Source organism: Lepidothrix coronata, unplaced genomic scaffold, assembly GCF_001604755.1.
Source record: "Lepidothrix coronata isolate B3197 unplaced genomic scaffold, Lepidothrix_coronata-1.0 Scaffold78, whole genome shotgun sequence".
NCBI lineage: Eukaryota > Metazoa > Chordata > Aves > Passeriformes > Pipridae > Lepidothrix > Lepidothrix coronata.
In genome coordinates this window covers 2,057,951-2,083,356 of record NW_016690258.1, presented here as the reverse complement: position 1 = coordinate 2,083,356, position 25,406 = coordinate 2,057,951, and the positions used below count along the sequence as shown (strand labels likewise).

The 25,406-nt window shown below is 44.6% G+C and overlaps 1 protein-coding gene across 7 annotated transcripts in view; it reads right to left on the bottom strand.

Moving 5' to 3' along the window:
* The window catches only part of SFMBT1 (Scm-like with four mbt domains 1), a 106,267-nt gene that overhangs the window by 63,757 nt on the left and 17,104 nt on the right, over nt 1-25,406 (bottom strand). For 6 of the 7 annotated variants that reach the window (XM_017820018.1, XM_017820019.1, XM_017820017.1 and 3 more), the window contains 2 exons: nt 23,529-23,678; nt 21,170-21,264 (listed from right to left, as the gene is read on the bottom strand). The gene's annotated coding sequence lies outside the window, so the exon portion shown is untranslated. Of the gene's footprint in view, nt 1-12,884; nt 12,970-21,169; nt 21,265-23,528; nt 23,679-25,406 lie in introns of those variants that run through there. The other variant, XM_017820020.1, reaches the window with a different exon arrangement.

Below are 25,406 nucleotides of genomic sequence, written 5' to 3'. Positions count from 1 at the left end.
ACCCCTTTTTTTTTTTTTTTTTTTTTTTTTTTTTTTTTTTTTTTAAGAAAGATTAGCAAGCAGTGAAGGAAAACTCTCCACCAAGCTGCCTTAAGTGGAATGCTTGTGTGAAATCATACTGCCAGTTACAGACGTCATCCTTTCTGCATCCTCTCAAAAGTGTTTCCCCCAGGAAACTAAATCAATAATCTTAAGCAATAGCAACTGCACACACAAAGCAGACTGCTTTAAGTATAACATGAAAAAGCACTGTTCATGTTGTTTTTAGGATTATGTGTTTTAATTACACCCCTTCACCCTCCTTCTTGCTTTGTAATTGAATTTTCTTTTATCTTTAGAAGGCTAACTTTATTCATAAGAGGCTGTGGATGGCAGAGTTCAATCCTTTCACTGTAGAGTCCTGAGGTCTCCCACTGCTTTCCGAGATTTCATTCACATTTTGTTTTTAAAAGGGTTCCAGTTCAGATTAGCAAATGTGTTTTTAATGGAAATAAATGCATATCTAAAGGAGGGGCACTGTAAGGATAACAAAAAAAAAAATAATTCCTTTTTTATCTGAAGGGAACCTAGAAATATCAATGTCCAAAGCTCCATCACAAAGGGCTTAGAAGAAGTCTGTTCAACCAGTAGGTATTTACAGGACACACTATTCTATTTGAAATTACTGATCTGGGTACCATAACATGTTTTTCGTTCTACCTCTGAGATCCAACAAATCTCACAAAGACAAGCTGCCTTCAATACACTGCCATTGTGTCAGCAATGCACTCTTCCTGACTGTCTGATGCCCTGACACTTAACTTCTCCTACGTGAAAAGAAAATCCTTTTCCAGCTATCATTACTGACTGAGCAGAACTTGGCCACTATTTCAGTTCCACTGCCAGCACATCTCAATATTATGTCCAAGCAGAAATAACAAGAGGCTGAAAGCACAGAAATATAGTTCCTTTTCACCTTACAGACTGAATTACTTCATACACTTCAGGTACTAAAGCAGTACCCGAGCCTTTCAAGTGAAGTAAGCAAAATTTCATAACAGGCTGAGAAAACATTTCTGAGTAACAAGGCTTTAAATGTGGCATTTTAAGTCTAGAAAACTGAGAAAAACATACACACTAGGCTGGCTTTAATGCCAGTATAGGTCTTACTGGATAGATTAATTCCAAGAGACTTCAGGCATCAACACAAATAATCTTCATAAGTCCCTGCATGTGATCTTGGAACATCTTCAACCAAATGTGATCTTCAAACCTTCTGACGGGGAGCCAAAGTCACCTATTTTCACTGTAGCTCACGAGCTGTTTCTGCATTATCCACTGAAATGCTGTTTTAACCTGCTAAAGCTCCCTTTGAATCACTGCTAAGACTCTACCACTCTTTGCATGTAGAAACTGTGGTGGCAAAACACAGCCCTCCCCTGCATCTTCTCCTAAATGGAATTACAGTATTATGAGCGGTGCTAAATCATGGCATTCCCTCTCTCCAGGCAATGCCACCAAAATACAGCCTTGCCTTTTGTTATTGCTCATTAACTGACATGCTTCCTTCTTGTTCCTCCCTTTAAGAAGTACTGAAAGCTTAAAAAAAAGAGGGAAAAAAAAGGAATAAGAAAGACAACAGCTTTCAACGACACAAATTTCAAATCACAAGAATGTTAACAGGCCTAAAGGCCTAAGAATAGCTACAGCACAGGGTTTTAGTGAAGAGCTCACAGTAAGTGATGATGTTCTTATTACCCCAACATCAGGAATGGCAAAATTACAAGAAAATCTGTTCTCATTTTAAGATTTTTTTCTGCATGTCTGTTCATACAGAGAGAAAAACAAGACTTGAGCCTAAGGGCTCAAAAGACAGAGTGCAACTGAAAAAGATTCCTCTATTTTTAGGAGTACAATTTCAAAGCTTGATCCTGACAACGCTGGAACATTTACACTGCCATAAAAAGTGTTTTCAAATTCATACTTTTTTTTCTCCCATTGAATTATTTTTGCAGTTCTATCCCTGCAAGGTTCAGTGTGTATTTTTTCAGGCATCTCTGTGCTGGCACATACAACCTCGTTTCTGTTATTAACATGCAAATATAAAAGAGAGATAATATTCTTCAAGTTCCACTTCAACTTTTGCATCAATACTTGTGATTATCAAATCAGAATTTTAATTCTGTAGCGGGATGTAATAAAAGCAGTGCCTCAGAAAAATCAAAGGATATCTTTGTCCTGAAAACATTACCTTAAGAAGTTATTTTATGAAGACTCCTGGATTTTCTTCCCCTGTGTCAATACTCTGCACCAAACTGTAGGCCTAAGGAAGCTCTTTAGAGCTCGACCCACTAGAAATATCTGTATGTATTATAATCACGTGCTTCCGCTGTGACATTCAATTTTAAATATACTCTTGATTAAGTGGAAAAGAAAACCGTTTGCCTGGCTGTGTTTAAAAAACATCTCTGCTGACAGCCCCAGTCTGTTTTGATTTGCTCCCTATAGATATGGAGTTGGTAGGAAACACTAAGTGGCAAGAGCAGTGCTGGATGTAAATGACACCATCTCACACTTAAGTGCTGCCCTCAGCTGCAACCGGAAATTGCACAGACAAGCATTGCCATGATCACTCCCGGAGTACCAAGAATGTAAAAACATGAATTATCAGACCTCTATGCAAAGCAAGAACATAAACTGAGTGAAGAAGAGGCCCAGAAAAAGTACTCCCTAAAAGCTTTCCAGAGCTGAGGTCAACGCCTCTGCAACATCTTAACTTTAATTCCGGTAAGGTACTTTGTTAGCATTTATGGTTACAAAAATGATCTTCTAAACACAAAAGATTAAAAGCTTGTTCTCCCGTACCAGGGCTGGGCACATCCAGGAGAAGGGAATGGCCACAAATTGAAGAGAAAACTGCTGAGAGACAGAGAAATAATGAATGGATTTTTCTAAAGGGCCGATTTAAAAACACTCATTAACAGCAAAATGAAATCACTTTTCTGGCTTCTTGATTCAACAATCTCCAACACAATTATTACCTTATACCAAAGTAAATCATGTGGAATATAGATCCTTTGGATTGTGGTATATTCCCATGTAATATCAATTAAATACAAAATCCATGTTTTCCCACGCACATCACACAGGTGTCAGGCACAGGGCCCAGGCCCCGTACAAGGAGACAGAGATGGTCTTGTTCATCTAGACCAGGAATGCTCATTTTGCCATTTTCCAAACTGAAGCATCCAGTGATCTACTCACACCACAGCACTTGGTGGCTGTGGGGAAGCCTGGAATACATATCTGAATTAACAGCATTTTAAAAGCTTCACAACCAGGGAACTTTGGAATAAATGTTGAAAACACCAGTGTTAAATTCCATATCACACATTGCACAGCAGATCTAGTCAAAGATACCTTCATTTAACGAAGTTTCATCATTTAGTGAAGTTAATTCATCAACTACTTTATCAAGAAGTAAGTGTTTTACAAAGCATATGATACCATCTGAGCATTAAGGCCAAAACCAAGTTTAATGGTCACCTCTGGTGAGAGGGCACTCTCATCCACTGAGACTTGAAATATTTTGGAGCATTTTCTGGAAGATCATCTCATCCTTAAAAGGCTGATTTAAAGACAGGAAGAAATGACAGAAAGAAAAAGTATTTTTTTCACAATACAAGGAGAACTAATGAGTCCATACTGTGTCCTGCTTTTCGAGAGAAGCACACAAACATGAAACGAGTACAAGTTTTAAGACAATACAAAACTATTTAAGAGATAAGAAATAAATGCCGTGTGCTAAGAACTGCAGAAGGATAATAGCAGATGAAATTAAAAGCAGGATAAAAAGACATAAAGAAATAACCTCACCTATACAATGAGATCTTAATTAGCTACTGCAACTCGGAATTTTGAAACTGTTACAACTAATTCTCTTGGAACACCAATTCCATACTCATTAAGAGCCCCAAGGAATGAAGAAGAAAACAACAAACACCGTGTTATAATTCTAGAAATTCAGAGCCCCTTGAGACATCCTGTAGTGCTGGTGTCAAACAGCCATGGCAAGACTAGGAGATGCACAAAAAAGGTAACAAAGACCATCAGAGGCTTGAAATACTTCTGTACTAACAGAGGTGGATGTATAATTCAGTTTTACAGCAAAGTTAAGAAATACCCCCAACCAGAAAGAGCAGCCCTGCCCACTCCAGCACTGCACACACACAAGCTGTAGACTGGCTTCAGCACCTTCTGTACAACAAAAGAGATTCCCTTCTTTAGCTCAACGGTGCCACTATGGAAGAGAACAAGAGATGTGCACAATCAAAACTAGTACGAAAAAGAAGAATATGGAAAGGTTATTCACTGTTTCTCCTATCACAAGGAACAAGAAAACACAAACTGAGCACCTTTTCAGATGGCACATAATAAACTGCAGACTCATAACCACAGGAAGGATCAGACAAATGGCAAAGAACAGGTCAAGTCACCGGTTCCTACGCAGCCGAAGGACCGTGCTCTACTTCACTGATTCTTAGCCTCATTTCAAAAGATTTCTGGGGTGAGGCACAGCACTAGGTGTCCTACTGATCGGACACGTTGTGACAATTTTTACACTCCTCACAATTTTAGACAGACCTGAAGCCACTCTTCCTCCAGCAAAGCACAGAAACTTCCCAGCCCCCTCCAGCGGCCATGGCACCAGTCTTTTTCTTCCAAATCTCAGGGCTAAGGTAGAATCTCAGAAGGAGTAAGTTTATACCCTGAAGTGGATTTTGCCGTGCTGTTTGCCAGATGCACGTTTTTGCACTGCAGTAAGGCAGATCTCTCTCCCTTCTGGGCAGATAATAAAGAAATCATACACTCTTAGTCTTTGAAATCCAAAAGCCACTGCTTGATTCAGAGACTCCTCCAGCCTGACCACCGTAACCACTGTGACCCAGCCTTCTCTTCACAAACATCAATGCTGCTATTCTTCTATAAAGATGCCTTCATTAATTGATAGGCAGTTGTTATTTTGTTCTGTAATATTATCTACACTCACAGCTGCATGTAAGAACGATCCAGACTAACGAAGCATATTTTGATGTCATTATCTACGCAAAAGGAAAGCACTCACATAAATTGATTTAAACAAAAGCTTGTTAAACTACGTTATATTGCAATTTCTCAATAACCTAAAAATAGTTCCCAGTAAGATTCAACCACTGTTTGGAAACAAAGGACAAGTGCAAAAGATCAAACTTGAATATTGAAACAAAAAACTTGGTTTTACTATAAAAAGATAATGTCTGTACTTCTTATTGGATAATCATAAGAATTATAATTTATGTCAGGTTGCTTTTAGATGAAAATTGGACTTCAACTACAAATAAAAACTGCATTTAATTTTACTTAGGTAATTAATATTCTTACCTTAAAAGCATATACAGAGAAGACAGAAACAAAGAAAACAATATTTTGGTTTTCAACAAGTAAGAACATAGAGTTAAACCAAGAAACATTAACTTCAGTTTGAAAAGTTGGGGTTTTTATTGTCATCTTGTCCTTCCAGCTGTTATGCTCCTCTTATTTTTGTACAAAGACTGGAAAAAGAGGCAATCTTCCCTGATTCTTCAGTTTCCAGTCATTATCACTTTCTTACATAAGATGAACTGGCAAAAGAACCCCAAACCAAGCAAATCAACTGTTGGGACACACTCCCTCTACACTTGCAGCAAGGCTACAATTATCTAGGACTGGCTTATTATCACAATAAACTGGACTCATGTGCTTCGACAAAGCCACTTCCCCAAATACGCTGGTTTTAATTAAGAGGAGTGACAAATTACATGTTTAAATTTGCTAAGGAACAAATTCAAAATGTAAGAGTTGACCCCAACAGCAAGGGGAATTCAAAATTCAATTCCTCTTCCCTGCCCAATATCTATTAAAAAAGTTGAACAAATAACTTAGGACATAAAATAATCACTTGGAAAAGCAGACTTTTGCTCTTGGCCGCTGGACTAAAAAGCCTTCCAGCTAAATTGATTAGGTCTTGTTTTGCAAATAAAAGAGAAAAAACTTCTTTGGAAGAGGGGAAGATTTTCCTATGCCTGTGCCCATGGACACATTCATTTAAAAGGAGTTGATTAACTCGGTTCAATTGGCCAATTAGTGCTCTATATGTAACACTTCTGACTGATCCTGCCTTGCATTATTTCTTAGGGCCATTAGTTTAACCCTCATGGTAACACTTTAGAGAGCAATGAACAGAGTTAATCCTGGAAGGAATCACTGCCTTCTTTAATAATTTCCTTTTTTAGGATGTGTGTTCTGTGAGTTCTGCTGGCCCAAGTGCAAGAAAGCATCCCATGTTCTCCCCCTGCCTGTCTGCTCGGCATTCCCTGCTTGGACATTCCTTTAAGAATCTAATGACAGATCTTGGAATTTACTTGAAAACACCACTCGAACAACTCAGTACTCAATACATGAATAGGGGCATATTTGGAACTCAACATTAGGGAAAAATAAATATTAATAATATGAGAGTGACATACACCTGTTGGGCTTCTCTAGCATTTCTCCTGCTTCAAAACAGCACAGCTTTTACTGCACCGTGTCCTCATTCTCAGAGCAAAGTTATTGGGCACTGAGGCCAACACTGGCCTCCTTTCAAGAAAAGATGCTTTGACAAGAAAGAGACTTACAAAAACCCATCCTAGTTTCAGGCAAGACTTTACAGTATAATGGAGTTTCACAGTCCTTAGATTTAAAAATCTTTTTCTTTTTTTATTATTTCAAGACAAATAACTTTCTTTTTTTAAGCCAGAGGCCACGGCTCCCCATGCAGAGAGCAAAGTGCACGTGCTCCAGCTGCAAACGTGTACATTACGACAGCTCCTGGGGAGGTAGGGACTTCTAAATGCATTTCCTACAGTCAAGCAACAAAAAGAAAAAATATACCAAATTAAAAAAAAAAAAGTAGATTTTTATATATTTTCCCAGGTCAAGAGACCAAGAAAGAGATAAGAAATGCCAGGGCAGCACTGACTCCAGCATGGAGAGGGGAGACACCCACAGAACTCAGAGCCATTTGTAATAAATGTGCACCCAGCATGGGAGGGGAAGTGCCTTCACTTCCTGGCTTGATTGGGTTCTTCTGGAAACAATGACAAATCTGAAGGTGCTATTCATGGCTTTCTGTCACTCATCCCCAGAAGAAATAGTGACTACAGCCTCTAAATACATCAAGCTGGAGTTCATCTTCCCCAAACCACTTGATCTCTACTTCAGTATCACTGCTCCAGTCCCTTACATCCTTGAAAAAGATTAAGTGACAAACAGCAAAACCTTGCAGGGTTCCCCACCACCATCATTACTTTCAACCAATGACCCAATTCTGCAAGACAGAGCATCTCCTGAGATATGCTGAGAGCCCTCAACTCCAATCAGCCAAAATGGGAGAGGTCACTCAGCTCTGTACAGTTTACTCTTAGAGAGAAAAAATAATCCAAGATGCATCTCTTTTCTCACTCATCAGTACTCTCAGAGAATCTCAAAGCTGGTTTAATGGCTGCATCATTTTTAGATAACATCACATTCCACTAATCTCCTTCCCAACTCATCTGTTTGAAGAAAGAGATCATCTCTATAGTGAACAAGTGTCCCCTCAAGTGTAACAGCAAATAAACCAGTGTAAATGAAGTGCCATAGCAATATAAACAATGACCCTGAAAACCAGCAAGCTGCTGCTCAGGGTGACTCTAGGGACAATAATCACATTTTAAATGTCCACATCCACTGAACAAATTGCTCAGATTACCTCTGTAGCTAGAAACCCACCTGCACTGTAGGTGAGCATCTGCAACCTGTCCGTGTGCCAAGTCCCAGTAGGTGAAAAAACCCAAAACGAAACACATGGCTCCCATATACTTTAAGTGAAGGTAAAACTCCTATTTGTTCATTATTTAGAAGAAGTAATCTGTGCAGCAACTTGTGTCACTTAAGGCTGCTCTGTGCTATCAAAACAAAAGGCCGGCTTGAAAGGGCCAAAACCCCAGTTCTAGAGTCAGGCATCCACAGGAGAGGTGGTTATTCTACTTCAAACCTCACTGAAGCCCTCCTTACTTCAGGTTCTAACATTGTTGCTTACCTGGTTTTCTTAGGAAACAAGGCTCATTGGATTAATTTGGAATGTCTGCATGTACCCATTTTTTGCCTATCCTCTCGTGACTCTTCCTCAAACCCCATCAACAAAACATGACTGAGGGGCGGGGGTCTCAACAACACTCAGATCCTACAAGTGTTGGAATAGGATACTTGTTTTCACAGGGAAAATAAATCTGAACATCACTGCCTCCACTGAAAGATGAACAAAGACATTGCAGAGAATCCAGAAGAGGTAAGGAAGGAAAAAGAGGAGGGGGAGGTAGAGGAAGAAAGAGACCTTGGGACCTGGGTTTCCTTATTCCTGCAGCTCACAGGCCTTCCTTATTTGCACAGTTCCCAGCAAAATGCTCCTCAGTGGTGTCTGGGGGTGATAATCCAACACTTCCAAAACAAACAAAGCAGAAGGTGCCCCGAAGACTTATTGCTTTCCAGCTTCAAAGGTTTTTTAAGCATTTACGTAGGACTTGGTAACTACCGTGCAGCTTTACATTAGTTAAAATTCACTCATTTCCCAGAGATGTGGAGAGTTACCTGCAGAGTCCCAACTGATATGCAGAATATCTTCCAGCCTAAGCTCACACCCTCCTTTTCACAGGGGGACATTTAAAATATTCAAACATGTAATTCCCCTAAGAGATGCCCTATTAAGAATGCAGAGTAGAACTCATGCTGTAATACTTTAATTCTACAGACCAGCCTTTGCTAAGAACACTTAAAAAATACAGTCTCACCCATAAGATAGCGGCAAAAGCGTAATTATAACTATGATGATAATAATTATTACTATTACTGTAATTATTGTCATTATTGTTATTATTATTATTCTCCTATTATCACCACCAATCCACAAAGGTTGTTAGCAAAGTACAGGAAAAGGGTGGAAAAATCGACATGGATACAGAGTGAACACAAAACGTGTCTTACATGTGCCACATCTAACTTAAAAATATATATATATATATTCTGTACCCTTAAAACCAAAACTATTTTAAAATCAAATGAGAACTAATTAACATCTCAGTGCTTCTTTCATAGGCTTTATCAATATAAAGAAAACCAAGCAGTGGAAATAATTATACATTAAAGTTAGTAAAATATGTAATTACATAAAAAATATCATTACACAGATATCATGGCTTTAAAAATCGTAAGATATTAGTATAAAATTAAGATAAAAATTTACGCTAATTTTCAACTTTTGCTGAACTTGGAGAATGCAAACTCCTAAATCTCCCCTTCAGGATCTTCCACACTGACACAATGTTTGCATACAGGGCAACTTCAACAAGCATTTGAATCAAAACAAAACTAACAAATCAACACCCTCCCCCTTATGTTATCCCTTGACTTTTCAAGTAAGTAAGTAATCTTGAGAGGGAAAAAAATAAACAACCTAAAAGCTTTAAACAACACCCACCTCCAGTTTAAACCTATGACCTAAAATCTGACAGCCAGTTCCCAAGTGCAGAAGGAAAGGAGCACAAAGTCAAGTCCACCACCAGCAGCAACACTGATGCTCAAAGCTACCCAAAGCAAGATGATACACAAAAATCTGCTACTCATCCTGCAAGATGAGTCAGATGAGCAAAAGAAAAATGTTACAGCTCCAGAAAACATTTGTAACTTACACAGGCTACACTGTTTTAAGTCAATGACCAATCTACCAAACACAGAGATGCACATCTAAAAGGTCAAGAAACCAAATCGGAACACTGCTCTGCAGCATTAAGGTTGCCATATTATTATAGGAACAATGCATGTGATGCAAGCCCTGTGTTTTTAGGCACTGGAAGCTCCCTCCCCAAAATGTCCCTCGCTAAACACCTCCCAGGTTTAAATTTCTCATGCACTTAAAGGACACTTCAGTGAATTTACCATGAGTCATTTCACTGTCAGCCTGTTGGTGTAATTAAGTTGCCACGTGTCTCAAGTGCATCAGTTGTAGGACAATTACTTAAGTCAAGCCAGTGCAAAATGACTGTATTGATGTCTGCATCACTGCTTGATGACAGTGCCATGGCCAAACTTAGTAAGTGGAAGCACAGCAATGATGTTAAAGAGATTTCCAAATACAGTGGATTCAAAAAGCAAGCAAGATAGGAAGACTAAGGTCTACAGCTGTCACTGGTCTGCCATGAAACAACAAAAAACCCCTTGTAAAGTGTTACCAAAACATATTATGACAAATGTGGGGTTTTTTGCAATACTCATTAACATCTTCCCCATGAGACAGTGAAAGGGTTCCTAGAATATAAAGATTACACCATGCAAACTCTATCAGTCATTAACATGTCAGCTTACACTTAATCCACTTTTTCCACGCAGCAATTGCTTAGGAGGTTTGCCAGGTTTAAGAATCAGATAAGAAAACTCAATACTAGCAAATTAATAGTAGAGAGGAAAAAAGGGCAAAGGAAAACCCATACAGATCAATAATCACAAAGATCTGCCACTGTTTCTCTGCTCTCTATCTTGCACTGTTGTCTCCTGTGGAGAACATGTGCATGTAACAGGATACTGAAGTCTTCAGTGTAACTGCCCAGCACAGACACACCAAACACTGGCAAAGCCATTCTCCCAACACTTCCACGCTACCTCTTAGCTGTGAGTCATAAAAAAAGGTAGTGGGCTCTATCAGTTTTATTTGGTTATCTGTCTTGTCGAGAAGAATCTTCCTGTTTTGACACCAACATAGGCTGCGTGAAGAACTAGATTTCATTCTTGTCTCTCAATCACAGCAACAATTCACAAACCAAACGCAAAAGAGGAAGTGGCTGAATTGAAGGCAGGAAGCCCACTAAGTCTTGTCCCTAGAGATGATCTCTTAGATAGATAGATGCTTTTTTGCTCTTTTTTCTTAATTGTAAAATCCATGTCAGTAGCAGCTCCCACACAGGAAACCTATGTTTTCAGTTAATTGATCTATTTTCATCTTGACATTGATTTACTTTGCCCCAACAGTTGGCTATTTTCAAACAGTAATCACACGCCGTAGCTACATCAGGAATCCATCCTGCCGGGTGCTGTAGATGCTACAAGTTACAGCTCCTGCTCCTGTGGGAACCAGACTATTTGCCACTAACAACTTTTTCTCTTACAAATCAGATGCTTCTGACTAGTTCACATACATTGTAAACAACTAAGTAAGTTGCAACAACGATGTTTCTAAAGTTACAAGGTGGATTACCTTTTTCTCCGGCATGAGTTCTGCACGGTGCACCTTCTATTCTGCCTTAGGGAAGTGTTCGCTATGGTAACCTCCTGGGCTACTGACAGCAGCCAGCTCCCATGAAGGAAGGAAGGAACAGCAAAGAAACAGCAAGGTAGGCCTTTTCTTTTGCTGTAAAACCTCTCCCACCAGAATTCTGGCGTCAGAGTGGGTAAAACCGTCAGACATGAAGGTTACCATGTAAAATCATTTTAAAATGGCAACAAGTTTCTCCAAAGTAGATATAATTGTTCCGCTAAAGCACACATGTGACTGTGAAACAGGCATCACTGGCCTATTTCTGAATAAATAAGGGCCTTGTGGAACTGCAATAGCGAACGTAGTTAAAAATTCACAATGAACTGCCTGCGTTGTTTTTCTCCTCCTTTCATTATTTCCATTGTGGAGGGGGGCGGATGAGGGGGGCCCCCGGTAGCAAGTTTGCAAAAAGCCACGGACGGAAAACTTGCACAGTCCTTCCGATGCGGGCATTCCGCCCTCCTGCTTCCACCCGGCTCTGCCCGGGCGGGAGCCCTCCCGCCGCCGCTGCCCCGGCACCGCTCCCTCCCCAGCCCGAAGTTGGCGTCCCGGGGCATCCTCGGCCGTGTCACCGCCGGGTGGATTTACGACTTCAGGTGCAGGAGCGGCGGGCAGCGCAGCCCGACTCCCCGAGGGACAAAGGCTGTCCCTGGCTCGGCGGGCGCGGAGCCGCCGAGGTGCGGAGCGGCGGCGGCGGGCGCGGCGCGCACACAATGCCCGGCCCCGCGGCAGCGCAGGCCCCGCAGCGCGGGCGGCGGCGCTGCGGGAGAGCCGCCGGCGCGGCCGCGGAGGCGGCGCCCGCCCCTCTCGCTCCCCCCACACGCACCTACCCACCCAGAACGGGAGGCGAGAGCCGCTCGCTGACGGGCCACTTGACGGGGAGCGACGCCGGGCGCTGCCCCGGGCGGGACGCGCGCCGCGCCGAGCGGAGCGCGGCCGCGCCCGGCGGGGGTGCGGAGCGGAGCGGAGCGGGGTTTAAAGGTCCCCTTCCACCGCCATTTTGAGGGGGAGGGGGGCGAGCGGGAGGCGCTCGGTGGGCTCGGCCCCCCGCGAGCGCGGGCAGGGACCGGCCGCGCCGGGGCGGCGGCGCGGCGCGCACAAAGTTCCCGCGGGGGCCGGGCGCGTCCCCGGGCGGGCGCGGCGCCGGCCGGGAGGGCAACTTCGGCCGAGCGCGCCGCGGGACGCCGCGGGCCCCCGGCGGGAGCGCGCAGAGTTGCGCGCGGGCAGTTGCGCGGCGGCGCCCGGCCAGCCCCGCGCATCGCTCCTCGGCGCGTCCCCCCGCGCTGCCGCCGCCGCCGCCTCCCCGCCGCGCTCCGCCTGCCTCTTCCCCCCCCTCCTCCTCCTCCTCCTCCTTCTTCTGCCTCGCCGCCTTTTTCCCGCATCCAAACTTCGGGAGCCCGGAAAAACCCTCCGGCCCCCGCGCCCCGCCGGCAAAACGCCCCCAGCAGCTGCGCCCGGGGCCGCTCCGCCCGCGCGCGGGCGCCGCCGTCGCCCGCCTCACCTGCGGGGAGTTTTTCCAGCCCTGCGCCGCTGCCGGGGCTCGGGCTCCCCGGCGCTCCGCTCACTGCCTCATTCCAATATGGCACGGCCCGCCAGAGCGCATGCGCCCGCCGCCCGCCCGCCTGCCTCCCCCCTCCCGCCCCTCCGCCCTCCCCTCCCCTCACGGCTTTTCGGGCGCTCCGGCTCCCTCCTGCCGCGGGCGCGCCGAGCCCGCCGCCGCCGCCCGCCCGGCCCCGCGGGGCCCGGCCTCGGTCCCGCCCCTGCCGCGCCGCCCCGGGCTGCTGCCCCCGGACACCTGCTCCCGCCGCGCCGGGGGCAGCGCGGGTTCGCCCCGCCGGTAACGGGACGCGCCGACGCCGCGACTCCGCCGGGGCGGCCCCGCCCTGCCCGGCCCGGCCGCCGCGGGAAGGGGCACAGCCGGGCGGGCGGGCGGTCTGTGCCTGCCGCGGGATGCGCGGTCCCGGCTCCATCCCCTCGCGCCCTGGCGAGGGTTCAGCCCCGTTCCCCTCGGAGATCGCCCGCCCCGTCCGTCGGGGCGCGAGGTCCGGCGGTGCCCCCCCTCCCGCGGGGCCGCGCCGGCGCCGCAGTTGGCGGGGAACGGGCGGGCGGCACCGGCCGTGCCGTCCCCCCCGCCCAGGGCGGGGACCGGCGCCCCGCGCACTCCACGCCGCAGCCCGCGGCGCAGCGAAGCGAAAGAAAAAGGAAGCGGGTTGTGCAACATCGCGCTGCTCCCGCCCGTGCGGCGGGGACGGAGGGGCGGAAAGGGAGCGCCCCCCGCCCCGATCCGCGCAGATGGGTCTGCACCGAGGCGGCGGCCGGCAGCGAGCCCGCCGGGCGGCCGTAGCAAGCGGCGGCGGGGGACAGCGGGAGCTGAGCGCGAAAAGCTCCTGCGCTCCTCGGGAGCGCATCCGCCCGCCCGCCCGCCGCGGCCCGAGCCGGCGGCGGGAGCGCTGCGGCCGCGCTCCGGTCCGCTCACCGCCCGCAGGGACGCGCTCCGGGGCCGCGGGCGCTCGGCCGGCTCGCCCAGCCCTTCTGGCACCGGGACTGATCCGTGCCGAGGTGCCCCCGCGTTGTGGTGGACACCAGTTGCTAGCGACCCGAAATAAGTGCTCCGAGGGAAAGAGCGGGCGGATGGAGTGAGCTGTAATGGTTCGTCTCTGGAGCAGAGAAGTACCAAGAAACAGAGAGAGCGGCAGTGCCGGAACAGCGGGCAGGAAGAACGAATGGAACCATGAACTTGCTCGTTACGCATCCAGCGGGCAGATCGCACACACCGCTCTGAGCGCGGCGGCACCGCGGAGACGCGCCGGGCTCCAGTTACTCCCGAGCGACGCGCTGCGATGCCCGGCAGGATGCACCCGGCCACGCACCCTCTTCCGCAGGGGAGATGTTGCTCTCCACGCGGATGAGAAGCCTCCGCATCCCACTGGCTTAAAGTATAAAAGCGGCGGCGTTTCCCGTCGCGCTCGGGAGGGAGCACAGCCCGCCCGGGCCAGCGGGGTCCGCGCCCGGCAGGAGCCGCCCCGGGGCGCGGGGCCGCCGCGGCGCTGCCCGGGGAAGGGCCCCGCGGGGCTGCAGCGCTTCTGCCCCGCGGTTCCGTTTCCCGGTGCGGCGGCCCGCCCGCTCCCGTTCCCGCTCCCGCCGAGGGGCGGGCGAGGCCCGGGCCATCCGCTAGAGGGGGGTCTCGCCAAGCCGATCCGCCCGGCCCCGCCGAGCGCCGCCGCTCCCGGCCCGACACGCCGCAATTAACTATTCAAATTAAACTGCTGCCGCACCGCCTAACTGAGTCCCGGCAGACACCGGCTGGATAACCGGGTGCAGCTCGCGGTAGCCCCGGGCCAGCCCGGCCACACAGCCCGTGGCCCCGAGTCCCCCAGAACAGCTCCGCGCCCATCGCGAGGCACGGCATCCACCCCCTTCCCAAAGCACAGCCTCTGAGAAACTGAGGACTTGTTCTGCAGCAGCCCCAAACTAGTGTGCAACAGGAAGAAAACCGCAAAAGTCAAGTATCACAAAGTTCTCGGTCCGGCAAGCGCAAGAAACGTGCCCTTTTCAGAACGCTCGGGAGGAAACAAACATTATAGAGAAAGAAGCGTGATCCACACCGGTCTGATCCGTGAGACACCTAGAAGGTCCGTTTTGCCACTGCACGCTGACTTCTGTGTCCCATTAATCGTCACTCACAGAAGAGCAGCTGTTTACAGAACCTTCGCCTGGCCAGCTCCGCGAGACGTTAACTTTGTGTCACCTCTGGTGATTTGGAGGTTAAAAAGGCACGGAAAGCAAGCTGAATCTTTCTGGACCTTCTAGCATGTCAACAAACCTCCTGAAACACGGGACTAACACACTGCAAATACACACTTAATCACGCGGGGATTAAGCCTCCTTATATCCCCTTGACAGGAATGGTGATACACAAGACACCCAACACCTTCAGACACACTCTGCCTTCAGACAGCCAAGGCGTCTTGCTTCTATCTTTAAGACTTTTCTAGCATCCACTTTTCTGAAACTAGAAACGTCCTAATTTCCAGTGTAAATGTATTCACTACCAATTTATAGCCATTTGTTCTTCACCATTTTTGCCCCTCTGTTATTTACCTCAAATGTACTAGCAATTATAAAATAGCAATTAGATCATCTTTTCTTGGTCCTTCTGCTTTGTTTTTAATCTCCTCTCCAAATAGGTTTTCTACTCTTCCAATGTCCTCTATACCTTCTACCTTGAGTGCACTGTTCTAAACAAGGTCTTAACAACTGCCTTGTACCATGATATTAATACCTCGCCGTCTACTGAAAATGCTTCACTCGATGCATCCCAGAATACATTAGCATTTTTAAGACCACATTACAGTGGCATCATAGTTATCCTACAACCAGTAAGGTACCTGGATTCCTCCTCTTGTAATCTCACATTTGATGAACCTCTGAGCTTACTTGCAGTTATTCTAATTAATCTTTAAGTGCATGACTTCTTGCTGTTATATTCCAACCCATTTCTGGTACTCCAGGCAATAGATCATCTTCATCAATTGTGCTAGAGCAGTTCAAGATACTATGCCTTAAAAAAAAAAAGCCTCTCGTCCTATTTTTAAAGTTATTTATCATCCAGCCTGCTCAAAGGTTTCCCCTTTTCCAGCAGCTCACTCTCTGTGCAACCTGTCCACACCTTTGGCCCCAGGAGAAAGGTGGCAAATGCTTTCCTGTAAAGCAGCCTGCTCTGCTCCTGAGCTTCCGTGAAACTTCCCGGCTCCAGGCTTCCCACAAATTTCTCAGTATGTCCCACTTCTTCAACCAAAGCTACCACTGCCATGGTTCACCTGTTTCTCTACAACCTCCTACTGTATTTTAGAACTAGTTTTAGTTTTGATGCAGACTATGGTAGGCCATTTCTTCTACAAAATTAAATTGGAATGCTTCATGTAAAATAAGCCACGTGTCTTTTAGGATCATCAGTCTCCTAATAATTAAAAATTTATTTTCCTTCTTTACATGAAGTGATTAAAGACAGATTCTAAATTTCCCCTAAATCCTCAGTACTTGAACCAGTAAGTCCCATATATTGCTAGCTACCTTTTCCTTCTGTGGTTCTCTCATATTAAGAAACCCTTTTTTGAAGCTTAAGTATTCAGGATGTGTGAACAGTGTTAGATAATCAATATCCAGATTTAAGTGCCAGCCAGTTTTCCCAATCAGGGGTTTCTGCTCCTTTCAGTGAAACATTCAGCTTGGCTTTGTTTTGCTGAATTAATTAGGATCACACTCCTATAGACTGCAAGTGCCAAGAAGTCCCTCTGACTCCACTGAACGTTTTTGTGCACAGACAGCAGGTTCAAGCCCTACACTCCTGTGCTGAGAACAGGACCAGTGTGGGTTTGCAGTTCTGTGCCTGTACTGAAATGTAACTCATGCAGCAAAGCATTCCCCTTCAGTGGGCATAATTCAGTTACAGAAATATCGCAAGTGTCTGCAGGAGCAAAACACAGAGGTGATTGCTTTGAGTTACAGATATATCAGTTCAAATTAGTTACAAGTTGGTTAAAACGTTTTGTCCCTACTTCTAGAGTAGAAGATTTGTTGAGTAAAGGTCGTGAGACTAGAGCTAACCCAGACATATGAGGATCAGGTACTGGTCTTATTGGAATTACTATTTGTGCCTTACATAGGAAATTCAAGACTACTTCTGAAATCCTTGGGCCTGATGTGACCCGTGTCTGCAACTCAACCCCTTAATGGGGCAAAAGTTGGTATTTGTGAAGGAAATAGGGACATTACAAGAGCTGCAGGGCAGATCAACACAGCCCAGGATGCCCAAAGAGGAGCTGAGACCAAGTCGAGTTAGTCTGACTTGACACAGGGAGCTCGACACAGTGGTTTGACTTCATTAAGTTTTCCATAACTATGGGGACTGTCTCAGCAAATGCTGTTGGTGTTTAGCTTAGAACTGCATGTTGTCTTCCAAAATATACAGTATTTTACTCCAGTGTTAAAGAACATTTGCCAAAGACTTTTTAACCTTCAATGTTCTCCACTGTTCCCATGGGCAACAACTCGTACTTCTGGGATAATAACCAGAGACCTCCACTGAAGTATTTGCAGTTGCCACTTCTGTGGCCAGTGAATCAGACTAACTCTAACCCAGAAAATAACCTCCTGTGGGTGATTGAGTGACATCCCTGGACTTCTGCTTTGCTCTTCCTGTTTTCAGACTTTGGTTAGCCTGAAAATTATGTCAGTGTTCAAGCTGGTGAAAGGCTCAGCTGACAGCCCTGCGAAAGACAATCTCTTAATCCTCAAAGGAACCATAACACAAACACAAGGGAAGAGCCTCTCGAACTCTTCCCTTTGCTGTTGCAGAAGTGTGCTGGTGGCACACAAGTGCAATTCAGACCATCTCTCTCCTTCAGTGGCCTTGTTAAAGATGCTCCCACCACTAGCAGCAGGTGCCAGATGTGTTGGCAGCTTGGACCTTGGGGATGTTAATAGTTATTGAGGCAACCCTTCCCTTTGTTTCAAATATTAGAGACAGCTCTCTTTCAAAGGCATTTCATTGGCATGAAGGTGTGCTTGATCAGGTTCAGCTGTAGGATGGAGGGAAGAAACAGATCCAAGTGGTTTGCTCCATATCTCCCTTCCCCAGCTGCTTGCTTTCTGGTTTCCAGACTCCAGACTTTGCACAAGGAGGCTTCAGGGCCCATGTAACTCCCTTTTCAGTCATTTTAGAGTAAGTGATAAAAAAAAAGGCTACAGGGCCTTTAGTTAGACGTTCAGCTGGCAGCAGCAGCAGAAAGCATCTGGAAACTGGTCCCCACAGAATGGGACACCCAGCTTCTACCTTCTCTCCCATTCAGCTTTTGCACATGGTCCTTTATGCTTGACTGCTTTTTCCACCTGCATTCTTGCTTCTTTCTCATTTCTCCTGACTGCTGTACACCCAATTTTTATTATTTCCCTTTAGTGTCTATTGGGTTGTTTGGTTTATTTTGCTCTACAGATTGATTCCCATCATTGTAAGAAAAACAAATTTGTGAAAGAAACCTGACTTTTACCAGCCATGATGCTGTTCACTTTACATGTGTATTTTTGCCCTGCAGTTTGTTTAGTCTATTTAGACTTAGCTTTTCAGGGAGGTTTTGCTTTAATTTGTACTTGTACAACAGCTCCCTATATATGAGGTCCAGTGTTAGCTGTGTTCCCTAGGTTCACATGTTAATAATTAAGATATTAGGATACTTCCCATGCTATGAAAATCTTCATAATTTTTTCTTAGTTAACACTGTTGAATGCTTTGCATGTCTAAGACACATTATACAGGTCACAACAGAGAAAGGGAATAACTTTTCAGGCTAAAGCCTGGGAGAGATGGGGAAAGACACTGTGAGTAATCCTACAGTTTTCCCAAGTTCCTTATAAGTGGATGTGGTTGATGCCCTTTCCACAGCTGACTGTGTAACAAGTAGGAAATTACTGCTAGCTCTGAAGATCTGTGATACCTGATGAAATACAAGAAGCCCTATTCCTCTCTAATCTGGCTCCTTCTGGTCCTTTCTTTTCCTTTTTCAGTAACTAATCTCCAGAATGTTACCAGACCTCTATGCACCTCCTGTTGCCTCTGGAAACTCTGTGAGATGGCACAGGTGAAACATCCCATCCCATAAGAAACAGTGAAGCAGTTCCAAAGAGAGTCTAACAATGACCTAATGAAAAGCCACCGTCCAGCTCTGAAGGTAAAACTGGACTGGGAGCACTTCTGTTACTACTTAAGTACATTTCTTTTTCCATGGCATCAAAGAGGATGAGAAAATTCCAGAGGAGAAGAAGGAATTTGCTAACTGTCACCTTCTTCCAGTATAATTTTTGTAGTAGGCACTTGTAAAACTATTATGGAGGACTGAAATATTGTTTGTGCTTGTGGCAACAGAACATTCAGGCACCACTTGCTTCTTCATGTCCCCCATGGCTTTTATATCTCTGCAGTGTGGGCTGTCTCTGCATGCACAGTACTGCAACAGAACCAATGTTGACTTCAAAACAAATCAGAGCCAGTAATCCAATAATCTCAGAATAAAAAGTGAAGCAGAGAGAAAGCAAGTATGGTCACAAAAGAGGAGAAAATTGAGTATATAAATACTCCTTAAAGAAGATACCATGTGAACTAGAATATTCATCTGTAGAGAAAGGCAAAGCTCCTGTGATTATTTGATATTAACTTTGCTCTCTTATGGTTCTCCTCTTAACATTTCTATCTACTTTCCAGCTTCTCATACAAGTCAACTTAACACTTGTACCCAAGTCTTTGTAGGAGAAGATACAGGGAATGTTGGGGGGGTTTTTTTAAGAGCTATAGAGGGAAAAGAGAGGCAGACAACATGCTTTTTAGTGATAAAGTTTAGATACCACAACGAGATTGTGCAAAACCAATATTATAATCTACCTAAGAACAAAAGCCCAATTAATTTGTTTCAATTTACAGGCAAAGTGATTTCTTCCACCCCCCATCCCAGATTAGAAATGGTTATGTAGTTTTGGAAAATCCCGATCAGCCCAAGCACAGTAAAACCATGTTAGGAAGACTGATTATAAACAGCAGTAAAGCAGCCCATCTTGTTTCATTATGCAAGCCAAATGAAACACAGAAATTAAACCAAGAGCGGGAAAACAACTAAGACTTAAAACTGTGTTGGGAATACTCCAAAGACTCATTAACAGATGAAAAAGTATGATTATCTTATTAGGAGTACTACCACCCATACAGAAGCTCTGATCAAAACAATAATTAAACCACCAATAACAATCTCCCTGCATCATTAAATACTTTTGTACAAATAAATTAACTCTGCCAGCCAGAAACATCAAATGGAGATAATTTACCTCAACCAGCTAATAGGCCCAAATACTCAAAAAGCCTCTTGCACTCTTACCTGGGAGCATGCTATCATTCTTCTTCCAAAAAAACCTTTAAGTAAATGATTTTGACAGCATTCCTATAAATTTCTGTATTTACACCACCGCTGATAAATCAATGAACCATGTGGCTTGAGATAACAACCTGTCCCCTTGCCAGTGGTGAAAACTGATTCTCTTCCAACCAGCACGTGCAGCTGGGCAGGAATATTTATTTCTGAGCAAGTAAATGGACACTCAAGTGCAATTGTTGATATGCAGAATCTGGCAACAAATCAATATTGACTTTAAATAACCAATTTATGCCATTACTTTTAAATACCCATGAATCTTGTTAAAATCCCATAGCATGATGTCCTGAAGTGGCACAGCCTGCTTAATTTCTTTTGGTTTGTGGGTTTATCGAATTTGAGGCTTTAAGAATCCTGTTATTGGTGAGTGTCACTTTCTAGCTTTTCTCTTTTATTGGCTTTCTTTGAAATATCTCCTGAGCCCTTATACCTTCAATTCCATTTTTTTTCCTGTGTCTGAGAAAGGTGCAGAAGTCGGCATGTTTGTGTTACTGCTTTGACTTTACAGAGGAACCACTACCAATATTATTCGGGGTTTCAGGGGCAGATATACTGAGCCTTTATTTATGCTCCTTTAAGCAATCTAAAGAAGTGTAAATATATTAGACATTTTGCCAGATCATTCAAAACTGCATTCCTGAGCTACATTTATAGCAGTGCTCAGGTATATATCATTTTGTAGTATAATGATCAAAAATTTAAGATCAGGATTAAGAAGATTGCCTACATTCCTGTGGTCAGAATCAAAATTTAGACACAGAAATACAATGCAGACACCAGGAGTTGAAATTCCTATAAAGTAAAAACTAACCTTCCCAGATGCACTGCCAAGAATGGGTCAGGGCTGAGATACATCAGCAAAGCAGCACTGGTAGGGAACTTCAGCCACTGCAGCCCATGCTGGACCTGTTTAGGGGAAAGCAGAGTAGCACAGTCTCAGAGGGGTGTTAATCTGGAAGCTTTTGCTAGCAGAAAGCTCAAAAGAGTGTAAAATCACTGGTTTGAAATAGATTTGAGCCAAAGAGCCTTATATTACCATGATGGCTTAATATGCATTTTTAGGAGCAGCCTACAAGACAAGTTCGGCCTGCTCATGGAAGTGAGGAGACAGGAAAACCCTTTGGAAGAACTGCAGAGAAAGAGAACTTTGTTTTCTGGTGTGCTAGACTCTACACCATCTTTGACTAGCTACTGTTTTAGCCTTGATTTGTGAATATATTAAGCAGCTGAACAGGTTTACATGTTTATTCATTTTCTCCTTTAATTTAAGAGGAAGTTGCACAACAAATCTAACTGTACTGCCTCAGGGAAAATACAGGCTGTGTCCCATGATAGATGAAGTGATCAGCACAGCCATGAGTACCTGTGTTGTACCTGGGTTCTTTAGGAAATGCCACCTAATTTTTGGAACACTTGTAATGTGCATAACACAGTGAGAATCAGACCTTTTGCTCTCTGGTGTAACACAGTTATTGCTACTCTGTCAGAAGGCAGGCCAGTCCCTTGAAGTGTCACTGAACACTTAATTATTTTGGGGCTTATTTTGTCTTCTTGTGTGTCATTTGTTAAAAACTATCTCTGAGGAGAAGTTAGGAAGCCAGGAGGACCAGTCTGATCCATTCAAACAAACCCAATATTCCTAAATCATGCTCTTTAGTTTCCCAAATTAACTTACCTCACACTCTCCCCTTTATGCCTAGAAAGATTTATTGTTTTTATTCAACCTGAAAATCCGCTGGCATTAGATATATTAGGATACCCACAGGTGGTTCTTTTGTCATCCTATCACTGCAGTGGGAAGATAGCAAAATAAATCAATAAAAACTATGTCTTGGCTGATGCTTGGGGAAACCAATCTGTGGTTGAATATATAGCTCAGCACCAGACTGCCCCATGCACAGGCAGCACTGGGTAGTGTGGCTTCCACCCACTGGAGATCTCACATGAGGATTCTGAGTTTTATTTAGCATTTTCCCACCACTCAGGTTTCTATCTAATTCTTTGTCCTTTTTAAAATAAACAGTTTCTTCTTATTTTTTTTTTCAGCTAAACACTAGATTGAGGTTTATCTTTCCACAAGGTCATGTTTTCTTTCTTTGACTTGAACACTTCTGCAGCAGGAGCCTGATATAAAGCTGGTTCTCAGTTGCCACTACTCGATGTTTGTTTTCAAAGACTATATGCAAATCATGCCAGTGCTGCCTTCTGCACTTCCTCCATTTTATTTCCTATTGAGACTGAATGTGAAAAGCTGCAATCTATTTAGAACATTGTGGTTGTTGCAGCAAAAAAAAGAAAAACAAAGCTATTTCCAAAAGTGGAATTTCTTACAATGAGTGTATTTTCTTCTTCTTCTAATAGGAATGAGTATGAGCATTCTGAGTCTTTAGCTAAAATCCCAGGTCTGAGAAGATGTGAGGAGAAGCAGAGTGGGTATGGAAAGAAAAGCAGTTGATTAGTAAATCCATTTATGCTTTGTTAAGGAAGCAGCATGGAGACTGCTGGAGTGAAGTGAAACATAAGAGGAACAAGTAGCAATTTTCCCTATAGCTGCATTCTCCAATTATTTTTCCCTAGGGACACAGTGGACATTAGCAGGCACAGGCACAGGAGAACAGCCTCCAGTTAAACTTGTACCCTGAGAACCACACAGCTCCCGGGCACGCAGGGCAAGGAGGTGCTGGTCCTGGCTGGTACAGGGGAGGCACCCCCACGCTGTACAGAACCACACCACGTGCCTCACTACGTGTTCTGGAGCCCAGGCCACCGCCACAGGCACATGACTCAGAACCTGAGCTAACCTGAGAGGGAATGCAGCAGTGTCTGTCAGGATCTAGCTCTCTGCTCTCAGAAGAACAGTGCTTTGTCCTACTTTTGCAATGGATTTCATACTTGAGGCCACGGATAACTGAAAACTCATAAAGCCATAACTGAAACCGTTTAATAATTGAAGCCATTGAAGGACCTCTAATGGGAAGCACAGCTTTGGTTTTCTGGTGTCCTATTAAGGGAAGAATGGCGCTGTGTGTGTTGCAGATCTGGTTGATAAATTTCTATTTTTTGTCTTAAATGCAGTGTGCAAATGCAGATCCAAAAAGTGAAATACATAAGGAACAAACAGCGGCTGTTTCCTACAGGCTGCCATGCCTACTATACAGAATATTTTTTACCTTGTCAATCAAATATAGGAGCTCTTCAGTGGAGATAGTCAAACAATAGAAACGGGCCTCCTGTTTTCCAGAGCTCTTAGGTTTAAATTCCCCTTACTGCAGAGCCAGGTGTTCCATGTTTCTGTTGCAAAAGCGAAGCTCTGTGTCTCTCTGTCAAAGAAAGCATTTGTTACTTGTTTCCAAAAAAACCTGGAGTGAATAAACATTTAGCTAAATAGCTAAAACATGCATAAGGTGCCCTATGCAATTTTCAGCACTATCAGCTGCAGCACAAGATGCTCGTGTAGCAAGAACAGTCATGCCAGATGTTAGGTATGAACCCGCTTGTTTCCACTGCATTTCCACTGTGCAAGGGTTGTGTTAACTCTGTGACAATTGCACAGAGACCTTGCTGAGGCATAAAAAGCCTCTCCTTGCATATCTGAGACCCCTCCAGCACCAGAGCCTTTGTGCTTTGCTTGCATCCAACCTGAATGGTCAGGAAGCCTTACAGTGGGAACATGAGCTGAGGCTCGGTCAGCTTGTTTGTGAGAAACAGAGTCAATGCAATGATGCAACTACTACTGTGAAGCAAGAAAAATATATTTGTTCTTAACATTCACTGTTTGCTGCAGGAAGACAGAGTGCGAGGGGTTGATTACCAAAATTACTCAGTTAAGGCTTTGATTTGCTCTTTTATGTCTCTTGTATAGTCCAATTTCAAGGGGGTTTTTTGTGGGTTTTTTTTGTTCAAAAACTGGACAGCAGAGGGTGCCAAACCCCCAAGAGGGAGCGCACCCATGAGCTCTCACGCATCACCTCAATTCCCCGCTGAAAGCTCTGCTCCAGCACGACTGGTCCGGCCGCAGCGAGACCCTTGAGAGCCGCGAGTACCCTCTCGCTAAGAGCTGTACTGAAGTGTATTATCGCCTTTGGTTGTGTCAGCACTTCCATTACAGTTTATAACCTCTTTCTTTGTGGATCAATCCAGGCTATTGCAAGCCAAGTTATTTTCTCTCTGATGTGCAATTGGCACTCAGTGCTATCTCAGGAATCTGAAGCCATGTTTTGTTATCAGGATGTTGCAGAGATGACTCACTAAATTAAAAGCAAGCACTTGATCGTACAGAGCAGAGCATAAACCCTCCCCCACCTTTAACATGTGCTACAAATATGACACAGCCACTGATGAACTAAAACTGTTTAACTTGACATTGCTTGTACACAACTTTTTACTTTGGACAAGGAAACATGAGATTAAAACATCAGCAGCTCTGAAATCCCATTCTCATTCTACAGTGAACTATGAAATGAAGTGGTATTATATTAGCAGGCATTTCTTCCTGTTCTAATAAAAAGACACACATTCTACATTTTCTGCAAACACTACTCATGGGAATGAGATGGAAATTGGTCCTTGAGTAGTAACTAGTTATAATAGCTTCTAAACGAGCTTAAAAATTATTCTGATTGTATTTAGGAGCCAAATCCCGAAGCCTCTATTGTATTCAGATTCTTGTTCTTTTCTGGAGTCAAAAACTGCTGCACTTGGTCCAAACAACATTTCTTTTTCTTGCCAGTCCCTGTCCTGAGGATGAGCGCTGTCAGATGGCCAGTTTTACTGTTCACATACCTGATACACATAATCACTGTCCCATTATTTCTACACCGGAATGGGATACATCATTCCTAACTCACAACTGTGCAGATAACAATTGATAATTTGTAAACAGTTATTCGCTTTGAATGAGTTATGTAGGCTCTGTTTACTTAATCCAGCTATTTGTCAGCTTTATCAGTCACTTATCAACAGAAGCAGAAAGCAGGGCACACATTACCCATTCATCATCTCTCCTGTCTCTGGAACACGCACAGTATATATTGCACATGCCACAGCAC